Source organism: Gorilla gorilla, chromosome 1, assembly GCF_029281585.2.
Source record: "Gorilla gorilla gorilla isolate KB3781 chromosome 1, NHGRI_mGorGor1-v2.1_pri, whole genome shotgun sequence".
Taxonomy (NCBI): Eukaryota; Metazoa; Chordata; class Mammalia; order Primates; family Hominidae; genus Gorilla; species Gorilla gorilla.
Genome location: NC_073224.2, coordinates 16,798,437 through 16,815,000, shown reverse-complemented (window position 1 = coordinate 16,815,000; position 16,564 = coordinate 16,798,437). Strand labels below are relative to the sequence as shown.

The following is a 16,564-nucleotide window of genomic DNA, read 5'->3' as shown; positions in this document are numbered from 1 at the left end:
AGGCGCCCGCCACCTCGCCCGGCTAATTTTTTCTCTTTTTCCTAGAGACGGGGTTTCACCCTGTTAGCCGGGATGGTCTCGAGCTCCTGACCTCGTGACCCACCCGCCTCTGCCTCCCAGAGTGCTGGGATTACAGGCGGGAGCCACCGCGCCCGCACGGCCTGCTGCAGGCTTTTTTGGCTTCCCCGCTGCCTCCCTTCCCCCTACAGTCGCCATGCTTCCCAACCTCCCCTGACTCTGCTCCCCCTTTACCGCCCACCTACACCCCCGCCGCAGCCGGGGTCCTCCTCCTGGGGGTCCGCCCCTACTGCACGCCGGGCAGCAGCGTCCCACCGCTTCCGCCTCGCCGCCGCCCCGCCAGGCGCCCGGCTCCAGCCTGGGAGGGCAGGGGGCCGGACCCCAAAGTCGCAGCCGCGGGGTCCCGTCCGTTCGCGGTGCCTTCCCGCTCCCGGAACGCCCAGGCCATTCAATTCACCCATCGGGCGCCGTCGTCGCACCCTTCCAAACCGGGGCAAGGGGCGGGCAGGGGCAGCGGGTGCCACGGACGCCAACCAAGACCTCGGCTCCAGAACGCATGGGCTGCTTTACCCGGGGGAAGGACATTGCTTCGCCAGCCACCAGGAAAACAGTCCCTGTGCACCCGGGATTCCCAATGCCCCCGACTTCGTGTCCACGACTCCAGTCCCGAGGACACGCCAGAGACCCAGGCCTCCGGGCCCGCCCGGTGCCACGGCTCCCGCCAAACGGGCGGGCGCGCTCTGCAAATCTCGGGGCCCGCCGCAAGGCACCCAGAGCACAGGGAGGTGCCAAGAAAGGCAGGAGCCTACGAAACCCACCTCCAAAGCAAGCAATTCATCCAAGAAAAAGCCCGTCTCAGCGCTCCGTCGGTCCTCTCGCACGGACCGCCTGGCCCCCGTGTTCTGGCGCAGCCCAAGCCCCCTCCACCCTATCCCGACCTGCTCAAGAGGGCGCTGCCTAACGGAGCCGGACGCTTCCTCTCTCAGTCTCTATCGCTCTCGCTCTCTAGCTCCCTCCGCCTCTCTCTTCTAGGTTTCCCCGTGGACCTCGCGCTACTTCTGCCGTTTTCCCTCCGTCTCTCTGTCTCTCTCTCTCTTTCTCTGTCCCTCTCTCTTTCTCAGCCTGTCTGTCTCCTTCCCTCTCGCCCTCCCCTCTCTCTGTCGATCGCTGTCTCTCTCCCTCACTCGGTTTCTATCTCTCCATCGATCTCGTCCTTGCTCTCCTTCAAGCCGCGTGTGTGTGTGCGTGCGCGTGTGTGTGGGTGTGCGTGTGTCTGTGTGTGTGTGTCTCTGTGTGTGTGTGTGTCAGTGTGTGTGTGTTTCTGTGTGTGTGTGTGTCCGCGAGCGCGCGTGCGAGCGCGCCCGGGTGTGTCTGTGTGTGGGGGAGTGGATTTGCTCCTGCTGGTGGTGGGGTGTGTCTGGGTTTCTCTCAGGCCCTCTCACCCGAGATCAGGCCGCCGCCCCTAGTGCCAGCCCGGCGCAAAACGGGGCCACCCCACGACCGGCTACACCCCACGCCCTCTTGCCCCCCGGCCGGGTCTTGGTCGAGACCAGCGACCGTGGTGGGGGCGTTGTGAGAGAAAGGCACCGCGCGGCTAGGCCGGCTGTAGGCCTTTGGCCAGCACTGACGGCTCTGGGTGGGTGGGGCAAGAGGGGGCCTCGCAGGAGCCCCTGTGCGGCGAGGGATCCAAAACGCTGCGTCCGCCACAGGGCGGAGGAACGGAGGGCGTCCCAGGATGGTGGGCCCTGGGCCCTGACGCCTCGGAGCACTCCCTGCTCCCAGCGGGCCCGATGTGGTGGAACCTCGGGAGCACGGGAGCCGGGGGAAGGCCGCGGGCCAGCGGCTCGGGGGTCCCCGATCCGAGCCCCGCGGCCCCGGGCCGGCGGTGACGGCTGCAATCCGGCGGGCACGGCCCGGCCGGGCTCTTGGGGCAGCCAGGCGCCTCCTCGGGCGTCTACGGCCATACCACCCTGAACGCGCCCGATCTCGTCTGATCTCGGAAGCTAAGCAGGGTCGGGCCTGGTTAGTACTTGGATGGGAGACCGCCTGGGAATACCGGGTGCTGTAGGCTTTTTCTTTGGCTTTCTGCTTTTCTTTCCTTTTCTTCCAGACGGAGTCTCGCTCTGTCGCCCAGGCTGGAGTGCAGTGGCGCCATCTCGGCTCACTGCAAGCTCCGCCTCCCGGGTTCACGCCATTCTCCGGCCTCAGCCTCCCGAGTAGCTGGGCCTACAGGCGCCCGCCACCTCGCCCGGCTAATTTTTTCTCTTTTTCCTAGAGACGGGGTTTCACCCTGTTAGCCGGGATGGTCTCGAGCTCCTGACCTCGTGACCCACCCGCCTCTGCCTCCCAGAGTGCTGGGATTACAGGCGGGAGCCACCGCGCCCGCACGGCCTGCTGCAGGCTTTTTTGGCTTCCCCGCTGCCTCCCTTCCCCCTACAGTCGCCATGCTTCCCAACCTCCCCTGACTCTGCTCCCCCTTTACCGCCCACCTACACCCCCGCCGCAGCCGGGGTCCTCCTCCTGGGGGTCCGCCCCTACTGCACGCCGGGCAGCAGCGTCCCACCGCTTCCGCCTCGCCGCCGCCCCGCCAGGCGCCCGGCTCCAGCCTGGGAGGGCAGGGGGCCGGACCCCAAAGTCGCAGCCGCGGGGTCCCGTCCGTTCGCGGTGCCTTCCCGCTCCCGGAACGCCCAGGCCATTCAATTCACCCATCGGGCGCCGTCGTCGCACCCTTCCAAACCGGGGCAAGGGGCGGGCAGGGGCAGCGGGTGCCACGGACGCCAACCAAGACCTCGGCTCCAGAACGCATGGGCTGCTTTACCCGGGGGAAGGACATTGCTTCGCCAGCCACCAGGAAAACAGTCCCTGTGCACCCGGGATTCCCAATGCCCCCGACTTCGTGTCCACGACTCCAGTCCCGAGGACACGCCAGAGACCCAGACCTCCGGGCCCGCCCGGTGCCACGGCTCCCGCCAAACGGGCGGGCGCGCTCTGCAAATCTCGGGGCCCGCCGCAAGGCACCCAGAGCACAGGGAGGTGCCAAGAAAGGCAGGAGCCTACGAAACCCACCTCCAAAGCAAGCAATTCATCCAAGAAAAAGCCCGTCTCAGCGCTCCGTCGGTCCTCTCGCACGGACCGCCTGGCCCCCGTGTTCTGGCGCAGCCCAAGCCCCCTCCACCCTATCCCGACCTGCTCAAGAGGGCGCTGCCTAACGGAGCCGGACGCTTCCTCTCTCAGTCTCTATCGCTCTCGCTCTCTAGCTCCCTCCGCCTCTCTCTTCTAGGTTTCCCCGTGGACCTCGCGCTACTTCTGCCGTTTTCCCTCCGTCTCTCTGTCTCTCTCTCTCTTTCTCTGTCCCTCTCTCTTTCTCAGCCTGTCTGTCTCCTTCCCTCTCGCCCTCCCCTCTCTCTGTCGATCGCTGTCTCTCTCCCTCACTCGGTTTCTATCTCTCCATCGATCTCGTCCTTGCTCTCCTTCAAGCCGCGTGTGTGTGTGCGTGCGCGTGTGTGTGGGTGTGCGTGTGTCTGTGTGTGTGTGTCTCTGTGTGTGTGTGTGTCAGTGTGTGTGTGTTTCTGTGTGTGTGTCCGCGAGCGCGCGTGCGAGCGCGCCCGGGTGTGTCTGTGTGTGGGGGAGTGGATTTGCTCCTGCTGGTGGTGGGGTGTGTCTGGGTTTCTCTCAGGCCCTCTCACCCGAGATCAGGCCGCCGCCCCTAGTGCCAGCCCGGCGCAAAACGGGGCCACCCCACGACCGGCTACACCCCACGCCCTCTTGCCCCCCGGCCGGGTCTTGGTCGAGACCAGCGACCGTGGTGGGGGCGTTGTGAGAGAAAGGCACCGCGCGGCTAGGCCGGCTGTTGGCCTTTGGCCAGCACTCACGGCTCTGGGTGGGTGGGGCAAGAGGGGGCCTCGCAGGAGCCCCTGTGCGGCGAGGGATCCAAAACGCTGCCTCCGCCACAGGGCGGAGGAACGGAGGGCGTCCCAGGATGGTGGGCCCTGGGCCCTGACGCCTCGGAGCACTCCCTGCTCCCAGCGGGCCCGATGTGGTGGAACCTCGGGAGCACGGGAGCCGGGGGAAGGCCGCGGGCCAGCGGCTCGGGGGTCCCCGATCCGAGCCCCGCGGCCCCGGGCCGGCGGTGACGGCTGCAATCCGGCGGGCACGGCCCGGCCGGGCTCTTGGGGCAGCCAGGCGCCTCCTCGGGCGTCTACGGCCATACCACCCTGAACGCGCCCGATCTCGTCTGATCTCGGAAGCTAAGCAGGGTCGGGCCTGGTTAGTACTTGGATGGGAGACCGCCTGGGAATACCGGGTGCTGTAGGCTTTTTCTTTGGCTTTCTGCTTTTCTTTCCTTTTCTTCCAGACGGAGTCTCGCTCTGTCGCCCAGGCTGGAGTGCAGTGGCGCCATCTCGGCTCACTGCAAGCTCCGCCTCCCGGGTTCACGCCATTCTCCGGCCTCAGCCTCCCGAGTAGCTGGGCCTACAGGCGCCCGCCACCTCGCCCGGCTAATTTTTTCTCTTTTTCCTAGAGACGGGGTTTCACCCTGTTAGCCGGGATGGTCTCGAGCTCCTGACCTCGTGACCCACCCGCCTCTGCCTCCCAGAGTGCTGGGATTACAGGCGGGAGCCACCGCGCCCGCACGGCCTGCTGCAGGCTTTTTTGGCTTCCCCGCTGCCTCCCTTCCCCCTACAGTCGCCATGCTTCCCAACCTCCCCTGACTCTGCTCCCCCTTTACCGCCCACCTACACCCCCGCCGCAGCCGGGGTCCTCCTCCTGGGGGTCCGCCCCTACTGCACGCCGGGCAGCAGCGTCCCACCGCTTCCGCCTCGCCGCCGCCCCGCCAGGCGCCCGGCTCCAGCCTGGGAGGGCAGGGGGCCGGACCCCAAAGTCGCAGCCGCGGGGTCCCGTCCGTTCGCGGTGCCTTCCCGCTCCCGGAACGCCCAGGCCATTCAATTCACCCATCGGGCGCCGTCGTCGCACCCTTCCAAACCGGGGCAAGGGGCGGGCAGGGGCAGCGGGTGCCACGGACGCCAACCAAGACCTCGGCTCCAGAACGCATGGGCTGCTTTACCCGGGGGAAGGACATTGCTTCGCCAGCCACCAGGAAAACAGTCCCTGTGCACCCGGGATTCCCAATGCCCCCGACTTCGTGTCCACGACTCCAGTCCCGAGGACACGCCAGAGACCCAGGCCTCCGGGCCCGCCCGGTGCCACGGCTCCCGCCAAACGGGCGGGCGCGCTCTGCAAATCTCGGGGCCCGCCGCAAGGCACCCAGAGCACAGGGAGGTGCCAAGAAAGGCAGGAGCCTACGAAACCCACCTCCAAAGCAAGCAATTCATCCAAGAAAAAGCCCGTCTCAGCGCTCCGTCGGTCCTCTCGCACGGACCGCCTGGCCCCCGTGTTCTGGCGCAGCCCAAGCCCCCTCCACCCTATCCCGACCTGCTCAAGAGGGCGCTGCCTAACGGAGCCGGACGCTTCCTCTCTCAGTCTCTATCGCTCTCGCTCTCTAGCTCCCTCCGCCTCTCTCTTCTAGGTTTCCCCGTGGACCTCGCGCTACTTCTGCCGTTTTCCCTCCGTCTCTCTGTCTCTCTCTCTCTTTCTCTGTCCCTCTCTCTTTCTCAGCCTGTCTGTCTCCTTCCCTCTCGCCCTCCCCTCTCTCTGTCGATCGCTGTCTCTCTCCCTCACTCGGTTTCTATCTCTCCATCGATCTCGTCCTTGCTCTCCTTCAAGCCGCGTGTGTGTGTGCGTGCGCGTGTGTGTGGGTGTGCGTGTGTCTGTGTGTGTGTGTCTCTGTGTGTGTGTGTGTCAGTGTGTGTGTGTTTCTGTGTGTGTGTGTGTCCGCGAGCGCGCGTGCGAGCGCGCCCGGGTGTGTCTGTGTGTGGGGGAGTGGATTTGCTCCTGCTGGTGGTGGGGTGTGTCTGGGTTTCTCTCAGGCCCTCTCACCCGAGATCAGGCCGCCGCCCCTAGTGCCAGCCCGGCGCAAAACGGGGCCACCCCACGACCGGCTACACCCCACGCCCTCTTGCCCCCCGGCCGGGTCTTGGTCGAGACCAGCGACCGTGGTGGGGGCGTTGTGAGAGAAAGGCACCGCGCGGCTAGGCCGGCTGTAGGCCTTTGGCCAGCACTGACGGCTCTGGGTGGGTGGGGCAAGAGGGGGCCTCGCAGGAGCCCCTGTGCGGCGAGGGATCCAAAACGCTGCGTCCGCCACAGGGCGGAGGAACGGAGGGCGTCCCAGGATGGTGGGCCCTGGGCCCTGACGCCTCGGAGCACTCCCTGCTCCCAGCGGGCCCGATGTGGTGGAACCTCGGGAGCACGGGAGCCGGGGGAAGGCCGCGGGCCAGCGGCTCGGGGGTCCCCGATCCGAGCCCCGCGGCCCCGGGCCGGCGGTGACGGCTGCAATCCGGCGGGCACGGCCCGGCCGGGCTCTTGGGGCAGCCAGGCGCCTCCTCGGGCGTCTACGGCCATACCACCCTGAACGCGCCCGATCTCGTCTGATCTCGGAAGCTAAGCAGGGTCGGGCCTGGTTAGTACTTGGATGGGAGACCGCCTGGGAATACCGGGTGCTGTAGGCTTTTTCTTTGGCTTTCTGCTTTTCTTTCCTTTTCTTCCAGACGGAGTCTCGCTCTGTCGCCCAGGCTGGAGTGCAGTGGCGCCATCTCGGCTCACTGCAAGCTCCGCCTCCCGGGTTCACGCCATTCTCCGGCCTCAGCCTCCCGAGTAGCTGGGCCTACAGGCGCCCGCCACCTCGCCCGGCTAATTTTTTCTCTTTTTCCTAGAGACGGGGTTTCACCCTGTTAGCCGGGATGGTCTCGAGCTCCTGACCTCGTGACCCACCCGCCTCTGCCTCCCAGAGTGCTGGGATTACAGGCGGGAGCCACCGCGCCCGCACGGCCTGCTGCAGGCTTTTTTGGCTTCCCCGCTGCCTCCCTTCCCCCTACAGTCGCCATGCTTCCCAACCTCCCCTGACTCTGCTCCCCCTTTACCGCCCACCTACACCCCCGCCGCAGCCGGGGTCCTCCTCCTGGGGGTCCGCCCCTACTGCACGCCGGGCAGCAGCGTCCCACCGCTTCCGCCTCGCCGCCGCCCCGCCAGGCGCCCGGCTCCAGCCTGGGAGGGCAGGGGGCCGGACCCCAAAGTCGCAGCCGCGGGGTCCCGTCCGTTCGCGGTGCCTTCCCGCTCCCGGAACGCCCAGGCCATTCAATTCACCCATCGGGCGCCGTCGTCGCACCCTTCCAAACCGGGGCAAGGGGCGGGCAGGGGCAGCGGGTGCCACGGACGCCAACCAAGACCTCGGCTCCAGAACGCATGGGCTGCTTTACCCGGGGGAAGGACATTGCTTCGCCAGCCACCAGGAAAACAGTCCCTGTGCACCCGGGATTCCCAATGCCCCCGACTTCGTGTCCACGACTCCAGTCCCGAGGACACGCCAGAGACCCAGGCCTCCGGGCCCGCCCGGTGCCACGGCTCCCGCCAAACGGGCGGGCGCGCTCTGCAAATCTCGGGGCCCGCCGCAAGGCACCCAGAGCACAGGGAGGTGCCAAGAAAGGCAGGAGCCTACGAAACCCACCTCCAAAGCAAGCAATTCATCCAAGAAAAAGCCCGTCTCAGCGCTCCGTCGGTCCTCTCGCACGGACCGCCTGGCCCCCGTGTTCTGGCGCAGCCCAAGCCCCCTCCACCCTATCCCGACCTGCTCAAGAGGGCGCTGCCTAACGGAGCCGGACGCTTCCTCTCTCAGTCTCTATCGCTCTCGCTCTCTAGCTCCCTCCGCCTCTCTCTTCTAGGTTTCCCCGTGGACCTCGCGCTACTTCTGCCGTTTTCCCTCCGTCTCTCTGTCTCTCTCTCTCTTTCTCTGTCCCTCTCTCTTTCTCAGCCTGTCTGTCTCCTTCCCTCTCGCCCTCCCCTCTCTCTGTCGATCGCTGTCTCTCTCCCTCACTCGGTTTCTATCTCTCCATCGATCTCGTCCTTGCTCTCCTTCAAGCCGCGTGTGTGTGTGCGTGCGCGTGTGTGTGGGTGTGCGTGTGTCTGTGTGTGTGTGTCTCTGTGTGTGTGTGTGTCAGTGTGTGTGTGTTTCTGTGTGTGTGTGTGTCCGCGAGCGCGCGTGCGAGCGCGCCCGGGTGTGTCTGTGTGTGGGGGAGTGGATTTGCTCCTGCTGGTGGTGGGGTGTGTCTGGGTTTCTCTCAGGCCCTCTCACCCGAGATCAGGCCGCCGCCCCTAGTGCCAGCCCGGCGCAAAACGGGGCCACCCCACGACCGGCTACACCCCACGCCCTCTTGCCCCCCGGCCGGGTCTTGGTCGAGACCAGCGACCGTGGTGGGGGCGTTGTGAGAGAAAGGCACCGCGCGGCTAGGCCGGCTGTTGGCCTTTGGCCAGCACTCACGGCTCTGGGTGGGTGGGGCAAGAGGGGGCCTCGCAGGAGCCCCTGTGCGGCGAGGGATCCAAAACGCTGCCTCCGCCACAGGGCGGAGGAACGGAGGGCGTCACAGGATCGTGGGCCCTGGGCCCTGACGCCTCGGAGCACTCCCTGCTCCCAGCGGGCCCGATGTGGTGGAACCTCGGGAGCACGGGAGCCGGGGGAAGGCCGCGGGCCAGCGGCTCGGGGGTCCCCGATCCGAGCCCCGCGGCCCCGGGCCGGCGGTGACGGCTGCAATCCGGCGGGCACGGCCCGGCCGGGCTCTTGGGGCAGCCAGGCGCCTCCTCGGGCGTCTACGGCCATACCACCCTGAACGCGCCCGATCTCGTCTGATCTCGGAAGCTAAGCAGGGTCGGGCCTGGTTAGTACTTGGATGGGAGACCGCCTGGGAATACCGGGTGCTGTAGGCTTTTTCTTTGGCTTTCTGCTTTTCTTTCCTTTTCTTCCAGACGGAGTCTCGCTCTGTCGCCCAGGCTGGAGTGCAGTGGCGCCATCTCGGCTCACTGCAAGCTCCGCCTCCCGGGTTCACGCCATTCTCCGGCCTCAGCCTCCCGAGTAGCTGGGCCTACAGGCGCCCGCCACCTCGCCCGGCTAATTTTTTCTCTTTTTCCTAGAGACGGGGTTTCACCCTGTTAGCCGGGATGGTCTCGAGCTCCTGACCTCGTGACCCACCCGCCTCTGCCTCCCAGAGTGCTGGGATTACAGGCGGGAGCCACCGCGCCCGCACGGCCTGCTGCAGGCTTTTTTGGCTTCCCCGCTGCCTCCCTTCCCCCTACAGTCGCCATGCTTCCCAACCTCCCCTGACTCTGCTCCCCCTTTACCGCCCACCTACACCCCCGCCGCAGCCGGGGTCCTCCTCCTGGGGGTCCGCCCCTACTGCACGCCGGGCAGCAGCGTCCCACCGCTTCCGCCTCGCCGCCGCCCCGCCAGGCGCCCGGCTCCAGCCTGGGAGGGCAGGGGGCCGGACCCCAAAGTCGCAGCCGCGGGGTCCCGTCCGTTCGCGGTGCCTTCCCGCTCCCGGAACGCCCAGGCCATTCAATTCACCCATCGGGCGCCGTCGTCGCACCCTTCCAAACCGGGGCAAGGGGCGGGCAGGGGCAGCGGGTGCCACGGACGCCAACCAAGACCTCGGCTCCAGAACGCATGGGCTGCTTTACCCGGGGGAAGGACATTGCTTCGCCAGCCACCAGGAAAACAGTCCCTGTGCACCCGGGATTCCCAATGCCCCCGACTTCGTGTCCACGACTCCAGTCCCGAGGACACGCCAGAGACCCAGGCCTCCGGGCCCGCCCGGTGCCACGGCTCCCGCCAAACGGGCGGGCGCGCTCTGCAAATCTCGGGGCCCGCCGCAAGGCACCCAGAGCACAGGGAGGTGCCAAGAAAGGCAGGAGCCTACGAAACCCACCTCCAAAGCAAGCAATTCATCCAAGAAAAAGCCCGTCTCAGCGCTCCGTCGGTCCTCTCGCACGGACCGCCTGGCCCCCGTGTTCTGGCGCAGCCCAAGCCCCCTCCACCCTATCCCGACCTGCTCAAGAGGGCGCTGCCTAACGGAGCCGGACGCTTCCTCTCTCAGTCTCTATCGCTCTCGCTCTCTAGCTCCCTCCGCCTCTCTCTTCTAGGTTTCCCCGTGGACCTCGCGCTACTTCTGCCGTTTTCCCTCCGTCTCTCTGTCTCTCTCTCTCTTTCTCTGTCCCTCTCTCTTTCTCAGCCTGTCTGTCTCCTTCCCTCTCGCCCTCCCCTCTCTCTGTCGATCGCTGTCTCTCTCCCTCACTCGGTTTCTATCTCTCCATCGATCTCGTCCTTGCTCTCCTTCAAGCCGCGTGTGTGTGTGCGTGCGCGTGTGTGTGGGTGTGCGTGTGTCTGTGTGTGTGTGTCTCTGTGTGTGTGTGTGTCAGTGTGTGTGTGTTTCTGTGTGTGTGTCCGCGAGCGCGCGTGCGAGCGCGCCCGGGTGTGTCTGTGTGTGGGGGAGTGGATTTGCTCCTGCTGGTGGTGGGGTGTGTCTGGGTTTCTCTCAGGCCCTCTCACCCGAGATCAGGCCGCCGCCCCTAGTGCCAGCCCGGCGCAAAACGGGGCCACCCCACGACCGGCTACACCCCACGCCCTCTTGCCCCCCGGCCGGGTCTTGGTCGAGACCAGCGACCGTGGTGGGGGCGTTGTGAGAGAAAGGCACCGCGCGGCTAGGCCGGCTGTAGGCCTTTGGCCAGCACTGACGGCTCTGGGTGGGTGGGGCAAGAGGGGGCCTCGCAGGAGCCCCTGTGCGGCGAGGGATCCAAAACGCTGCGTCCGCCACAGGGCGGAGGAACGGAGGGCGTCCCAGGATGGTGGGCCCTGGGCCCTGACGCCTCGGAGCACTCCCTGCTCCCAGCGGGCCCGATGTGGTGGAACCTCGGGAGCACGGGAGCCGGGGGAAGGCCGCGGGCCAGCGGCTCGGGGGTCCCCGATCCGAGCCCCGCGGCCCCGGGCCGGCGGTGACGGCTGCAATCCGGCGGGCACGGCCCGGCCGGGCTCTTGGGGCAGCCAGGCGCCTCCTCGGGCGTCTACGGCCATACCACCCTGAACGCGCCCGATCTCGTCTGATCTCGGAAGCTAAGCAGGGTCGGGCCTGGTTAGTACTTGGATGGGAGACCGCCTGGGAATACCGGGTGCTGTAGGCTTTTTCTTTGGCTTTCTGCTTTTCTTTCCTTTTCTTCCAGACGGAGTCTCGCTCTGTCGCCCAGGCTGGAGTGCAGTGGCGCCATCTCGGCTCACTGCAAGCTCCGCCTCCCGGGTTCACGCCATTCTCCGGCCTCAGCCTCCCGAGTAGCTGGGCCTACAGGCGCCCGCCACCTCGCCCGGCTAATTTTTTCTCTTTTTCCTAGAGACGGGGTTTCACCCTGTTAGCCGGGATGGTCTCGAGCTCCTGACCTCGTGACCCACCCGCCTCTGCCTCCCAGAGTGCTGGGATTACAGGCGGGAGCCACCGCGCCCGCACGGCCTGCTGCAGGCTTTTTTGGCTTCCCCGCTGCCTCCCTTCCCCCTACAGTCGCCATGCTTCCCAACCTCCCCTGACTCTGCTCCCCCTTTACCGCCCACCTACACCCCCGCCGCAGCCGGGGTCCTCCTCCTGGGGGTCCGCCCCTACTGCACGCCGGGCAGCAGCGTCCCACCGCTTCCGCCTCGCCGCCGCCCCGCCAGGCGCCCGGCTCCAGCCTGGGAGGGCAGGGGGCCGGACCCCAAAGTCGCAGCCGCGGGGTCCCGTCCGTTCGCGGTGCCTTCCCGCTCCCGGAACGCCCAGGCCATTCAATTCACCCATCGGGCGCCGTCGTCGCACCCTTCCAAACCGGGGCAAGGGGCGGGCAGGGGCAGCGGGTGCCACGGACGCCAACCAAGACCTCGGCTCCAGAACGCATGGGCTGCTTTACCCGGGGGAAGGACATTGCTTCGCCAGCCACCAGGAAAACAGTCCCTGTGCACCCGGGATTCCCAATGCCCCCGACTTCGTGTCCACGACTCCAGTCCCGAGGACACGCCAGAGACCCAGGCCTCCGGGCCCGCCCGGTGCCACGGCTCCCGCCAAACGGGCGGGCGCGCTCTGCAAATCTCGGGGCCCGCCGCAAGGCACCCAGAGCACAGGGAGGTGCCAAGAAAGGCAGGAGCCTACGAAACCCACCTCCAAAGCAAGCAATTCATCCAAGAAAAAGCCCGTCTCAGCGCTCCGTCGGTCCTCTCGCACGGACCGCCTGGCCCCCGTGTTCTGGCGCAGCCCAAGCCCCCTCCACCCTATCCCGACCTGCTCAAGAGGGCGCTGCCTAACGGAGCCGGACGCTTCCTCTCTCAGTCTCTATCGCTCTCGCTCTCTAGCTCCCTCCGCCTCTCTCTTCTAGGTTTCCCCGTGGACCTCGCGCTACTTCTGCCGTTTTCCCTCCGTCTCTCTGTCTCTCTCTCTCTTTCTCTGTCCCTCTCTCTTTCTCAGCCTGTCTGTCTCCTTCCCTCTCGCCCTCCCCTCTCTCTGTCGATCGCTGTCTCTCTCCCTCACTCGGTTTCTATCTCTCCATCGATCTCGTCCTTGCTCTCCTTCAAGCCGCGTGTGTGTGTGCGTGCGCGTGTGTGTGGGTGTGCGTGTGTCTGTGTGTGTGTGTCTCTGTGTGTGTGTGTGTCAGTGTGTGTGTGTTTCTGTGTGTGTGTGTGTCCGCGAGCGCGCGTGCGAGCGCGCCCGGGTGTGTCTGTGTGTGGGGGAGTGGATTTGCTCCTGCTGGTGGTGGGGTGTGTCTGGGTTTCTCTCAGGCCCTCTCACCCGAGATCAGGCCGCCGCCCCTAGTGCCAGCCCGGCGCAAAACGGGGCCACCCCACGACCGGCTACACCCCACGCCCTCTTGCCCCCCGGCCGGGTCTTGGTCGAGACCAGCGACCGTGGTGGGGGCGTTGTGAGAGAAAGGCACCGCGCGGCTAGGCCGGCTGTAGGCCTTTGGCCAGCACTGACGGCTCTGGGTGGGTGGGGCAAGAGGGGGCCTCGCAGGAGCCCCTGTGCGGCGAGGGATCCAAAACGCTGCGTCCGCCACAGGGCGGAGGAACGGAGGGCGTCCCAGGATGGTGGGCCCTGGGCCCTGACGCCTCGGAGCACTCCCTGCTCCCAGCGGGCCCGATGTGGTGGAACCTCGGGAGCACGGGAGCCGGGGGAAGGCCGCGGGCCAGCGGCTCGGGGGTCCCCGATCCGAGCCCCGCGGCCCCGGGCCGGCGGTGACGGCTGCAATCCGGCGGGCACGGCCCGGCCGGGCTCTTGGGGCAGCCAGGCGCCTCCTCGGGCGTCTACGGCCATACCACCCTGAACGCGCCCGATCTCGTCTGATCTCGGAAGCTAAGCAGGGTCGGGCCTGGTTAGTACTTGGATGGGAGACCGCCTGGGAATACCGGGTGCTGTAGGCTTTTTCTTTGGCTTTCTGCTTTTCTTTCCTTTTCTTCCAGACGGAGTCTCGCTCTGTCGCCCAGGCTGGAGTGCAGTGGCGCCATCTCGGCTCACTGCAAGCTCCGCCTCCCGGGTTCACGCCATTCTCCGGCCTCAGCCTCCCGAGTAGCTGGGCCTACAGGCGCCCGCCACCTCGCCCGGCTAATTTTTTCTCTTTTTCCTAGAGACGGGGTTTCACCCTGTTAGCCGGGATGGTCTCGAGCTCCTGACCTCGTGACCCACCCGCCTCTGCCTCCCAGAGTGCTGGGATTACAGGCGGGAGCCACCGCGCCCGCACGGCCTGCTGCAGGCTTTTTTGGCTTCCCCGCTGCCTCCCTTCCCCCTACAGTCGCCATGCTTCCCAACCTCCCCTGACTCTGCTCCCCCTTTACCGCCCACCTACACCCCCGCCGCAGCCGGGGTCCTCCTCCTGGGGGTCCGCCCCTACTGCACGCCGGGCAGCAGCGTCCCACCGCTTCCGCCTCGCCGCCGCCCCGCCAGGCGCCCGGCTCCAGCCTGGGAGGGCAGGGGGCCGGACCCCAAAGTCGCAGCCGCGGGGTCCCGTCCGTTCGCGGTGCCTTCCCGCTCCCGGAACGCCCAGGCCATTCAATTCACCCATCGGGCGCCGTCGTCGCACCCTTCCAAACCGGGGCAAGGGGCGGGCAGGGGCAGCGGGTGCCACGGACGCCAACCAAGACCTCGGCTCCAGAACGCATGGGCTGCTTTACCCGGGGGAAGGACATTGCTTCGCCAGCCACCAGGAAAACAGTCCCTGTGCACCCGGGATTCCCAATGCCCCCGACTTCGTGTCCACGACTCCAGTCCCGAGGACACGCCAGAGACCCAGGCCTCCGGGCCCGCCCGGTGCCACGGCTCCCGCCAAACGGGCGGGCGCGCTCTGCAAATCTCGGGGCCCGCCGCAAGGCACCCAGAGCACAGGGAGGTGCCAAGAAAGGCAGGAGCCTACGAAACCCACCTCCAAAGCAAGCAATTCATCCAAGAAAAAGCCCGTCTCAGCGCTCCGTCGGTCCTCTCGCACGGACCGCCTGGCCCCCGTGTTCTGGCGCAGCCCAAGCCCCCTCCACCCTATCCCGACCTGCTCAAGAGGGCGCTGCCTAACGGAGCCGGACGCTTCCTCTCTCAGTCTCTATCGCTCTCGCTCTCTAGCTCCCTCCGCCTCTCTCTTCTAGGTTTCCCCGTGGACCTCGCGCTACTTCTGCCGTTTTCCCTCCGTCTCTCTGTCTCTCTCTCTCTTTCTCTGTCCCTCTCTCTTTCTCAGCCTGTCTGTCTCCTTCCCTCTCGCCCTCCCCTCTCTCTGTCGATCGCTGTCTCTCTCCCTCACTCGGTTTCTATCTCTCCATCGATCTCGTCCTTGCTCTCCTTCAAGCCGCGTGTGTGTGTGCGTGCGCGTGTGTGTGGGTGTGCGTGTGTCTGTGTGTGTGTGTCTCTGTGTGTGTGTGTGTCAGTGTGTGTGTGTTTCTGTGTGTGTGTGTGTCCGCGAGCGCGCGTGCGAGCGCGCCCGGGTGTGTCTGTGTGTGGGGGAGTGGATTTGCTCCTGCTGGTGGTGGGGTGTGTCTGGGTTTCTCTCAGGCCCTCTCACCCGAGATCAGGCCGCCGCCCCTAGTGCCAGCCCGGCGCAAAACGGGGCCACCCCACGACCGGCTACACCCCACGCCCTCTTGCCCCCCGGCCGGGTCTTGGTCGAGACCAGCGACCGTGGTGGGGGCGTTGTGAGAGAAAGGCACCGCGCGGCTAGGCCGGCTGTAGGCCTTTGGCCAGCACTGACGGCTCTGGGTGGGTGGGGCAAGAGGGGGCCTCGCAGGAGCCCCTGTGCGGCGAGGGATCCAAAACGCTGCGTCCGCCACAGGGCGGAGGAACGGAGGGCGTCCCAGGATGGTGGGCCCTGGGCCCTGACGCCTCGGAGCACTCCCTGCTCCCAGCGGGCCCGATGTGGTGGAACCTCGGGAGCACGGGAGCCGGGGGAAGGCCGCGGGCCAGCGGCTCGGGGGTCCCCGATCCGAGCCCCGCGGCCCCGGGCCGGCGGTGACGGCTGCAATCCGGCGGGCACGGCCCGGCCGGGCTCTTGGGGCAGCCAGGCGCCTCCTCGGGCGTCTACGGCCATACCACCCTGAACGCGCCCGATCTCGTCTGATCTCGGAAGCTAAGCAGGGTCGGGCCTGGTTAGTACTTGGATGGGAGACCGCCTGGGAATACCGGGTGCTGTAGGCTTTTTCTTTGGCTTTCTGCTTTTCTTTCCTTTTCTTCCAGACGGAGTCTCGCTCTGTCGCCCAGGCTGGAGTGCAGTGGCGCCATCTCGGCTCACTGCAAGCTCCGCCTCCCGGGTTCACGCCATTCTCCGGCCTCAGCCTCCCGAGTAGCTGGGCCTACAGGCGCCCGCCACCTCGCCCGGCTAATTTTTTCTCTTTTTCCTAGAGACGGGGTTTCACCCTGTTAGCCGGGATGGTCTCGAGCTCCTGACCTCGTGACCCACCCGCCTCTGCCTCCCAGAGTGCTGGGATTACAGGCGGGAGCCACCGCGCCCGCACGGCCTGCTGCAGGCTTTTTTGGCTTCCCCGCTGCCTCCCTTCCCCCTACAGTCGCCATGCTTCCCAACCTCCCCTGACTCTGCTCCCCCTTTACCGCCCACCTACACCCCCGCCGCAGCCGGGGTCCTCCTCCTGGGGGTCCGCCCCTACTGCACGCCGGGCAGCAGCGTCCCACCGCTTCCGCCTCGCCGCCGCCCCGCCAGGCGCCCGGCTCCAGCCTGGGAGGGCAGGGGGCCGGACCCCAAAGTCGCAGCCGCGGGGTCCCGTCCGTTCGCGGTGCCTTCCCGCTCCCGGAACGCCCAGGCCATTCAATTCACCCATCGGGCGCCGTCGTCGCACCCTTCCAAACCGGGGCAAGGGGCGGGCAGGGGCAGCGGGTGCCACGGACGCCAACCAAGACCTCGGCTCCAGAACGCATGGGCTGCTTTACCCGGGGGAAGGACATTGCTTCGCCAGCCACCAGGAAAACAGTCCCTGTGCACCCGGGATTCCCAATGCCCCCGACTTCGTGTCCACGACTCCAGTCCCGAGGACACGCCAGAGACCCAGGCCTCCGGGCCCGCCCGGTGCCACGGCTCCCGCCAAACGGGCGGGCGCGCTCTGCAAATCTCGGGGCCCGCCGCAAGGCACCCAGAGCACAGGGAGGTGCCAAGAAAGGCAGGAGCCTACGAAACCCAC

General features: G+C 67.0%; 7 non-coding genes across 7 annotated transcripts; all 7 read left to right on the top strand.

Moving 5' to 3' along the window:
- The first annotated feature begins 1,970 nt into the window (after positions 1 to 1,970).
- LOC129529575 (5S ribosomal RNA) lies at positions 1,971 to 2,089 on the top strand. Its single transcript, XR_008675121.1, has one exon. It is a non-coding gene; the product is annotated as a 5S ribosomal RNA (ribosomal RNA).
- A 2,125-nt stretch (positions 2,090 to 4,214) lies between these two features.
- LOC129529580 (5S ribosomal RNA) lies at positions 4,215 to 4,333 on the top strand. Its single transcript, XR_008675125.1, has one exon. It is a non-coding gene; the product is annotated as a 5S ribosomal RNA (ribosomal RNA).
- A 2,129-nt stretch (positions 4,334 to 6,462) lies between these two features.
- Positions 6,463 to 6,581, top strand: LOC129529593 (5S ribosomal RNA). Its single transcript, XR_008675132.1, has one exon. It is a non-coding gene; the product is annotated as a 5S ribosomal RNA (ribosomal RNA).
- Positions 6,582 to 8,710: 2,129 nt separating this feature from the next.
- LOC129529604 (5S ribosomal RNA) lies at positions 8,711 to 8,829 on the top strand. Its single transcript, XR_008675146.1, has one exon. It is a non-coding gene; the product is annotated as a 5S ribosomal RNA (ribosomal RNA).
- Positions 8,830 to 10,954: 2,125 nt separating this feature from the next.
- Positions 10,955 to 11,073, top strand: LOC129529610 (5S ribosomal RNA). Its single transcript, XR_008675158.1, has one exon. It is a non-coding gene; the product is annotated as a 5S ribosomal RNA (ribosomal RNA).
- Positions 11,074 to 13,202: 2,129 nt separating this feature from the next.
- Positions 13,203 to 13,321, top strand: LOC129529616 (5S ribosomal RNA). Its single transcript, XR_008675169.1, has one exon. It is a non-coding gene; the product is annotated as a 5S ribosomal RNA (ribosomal RNA).
- Positions 13,322 to 15,450: 2,129 nt separating this feature from the next.
- LOC129529622 (5S ribosomal RNA) lies at positions 15,451 to 15,569 on the top strand. Its single transcript, XR_008675170.1, has one exon. It is a non-coding gene; the product is annotated as a 5S ribosomal RNA (ribosomal RNA).
- The last annotated feature ends 995 nt before the right edge of the window (positions 15,570 to 16,564 follow it).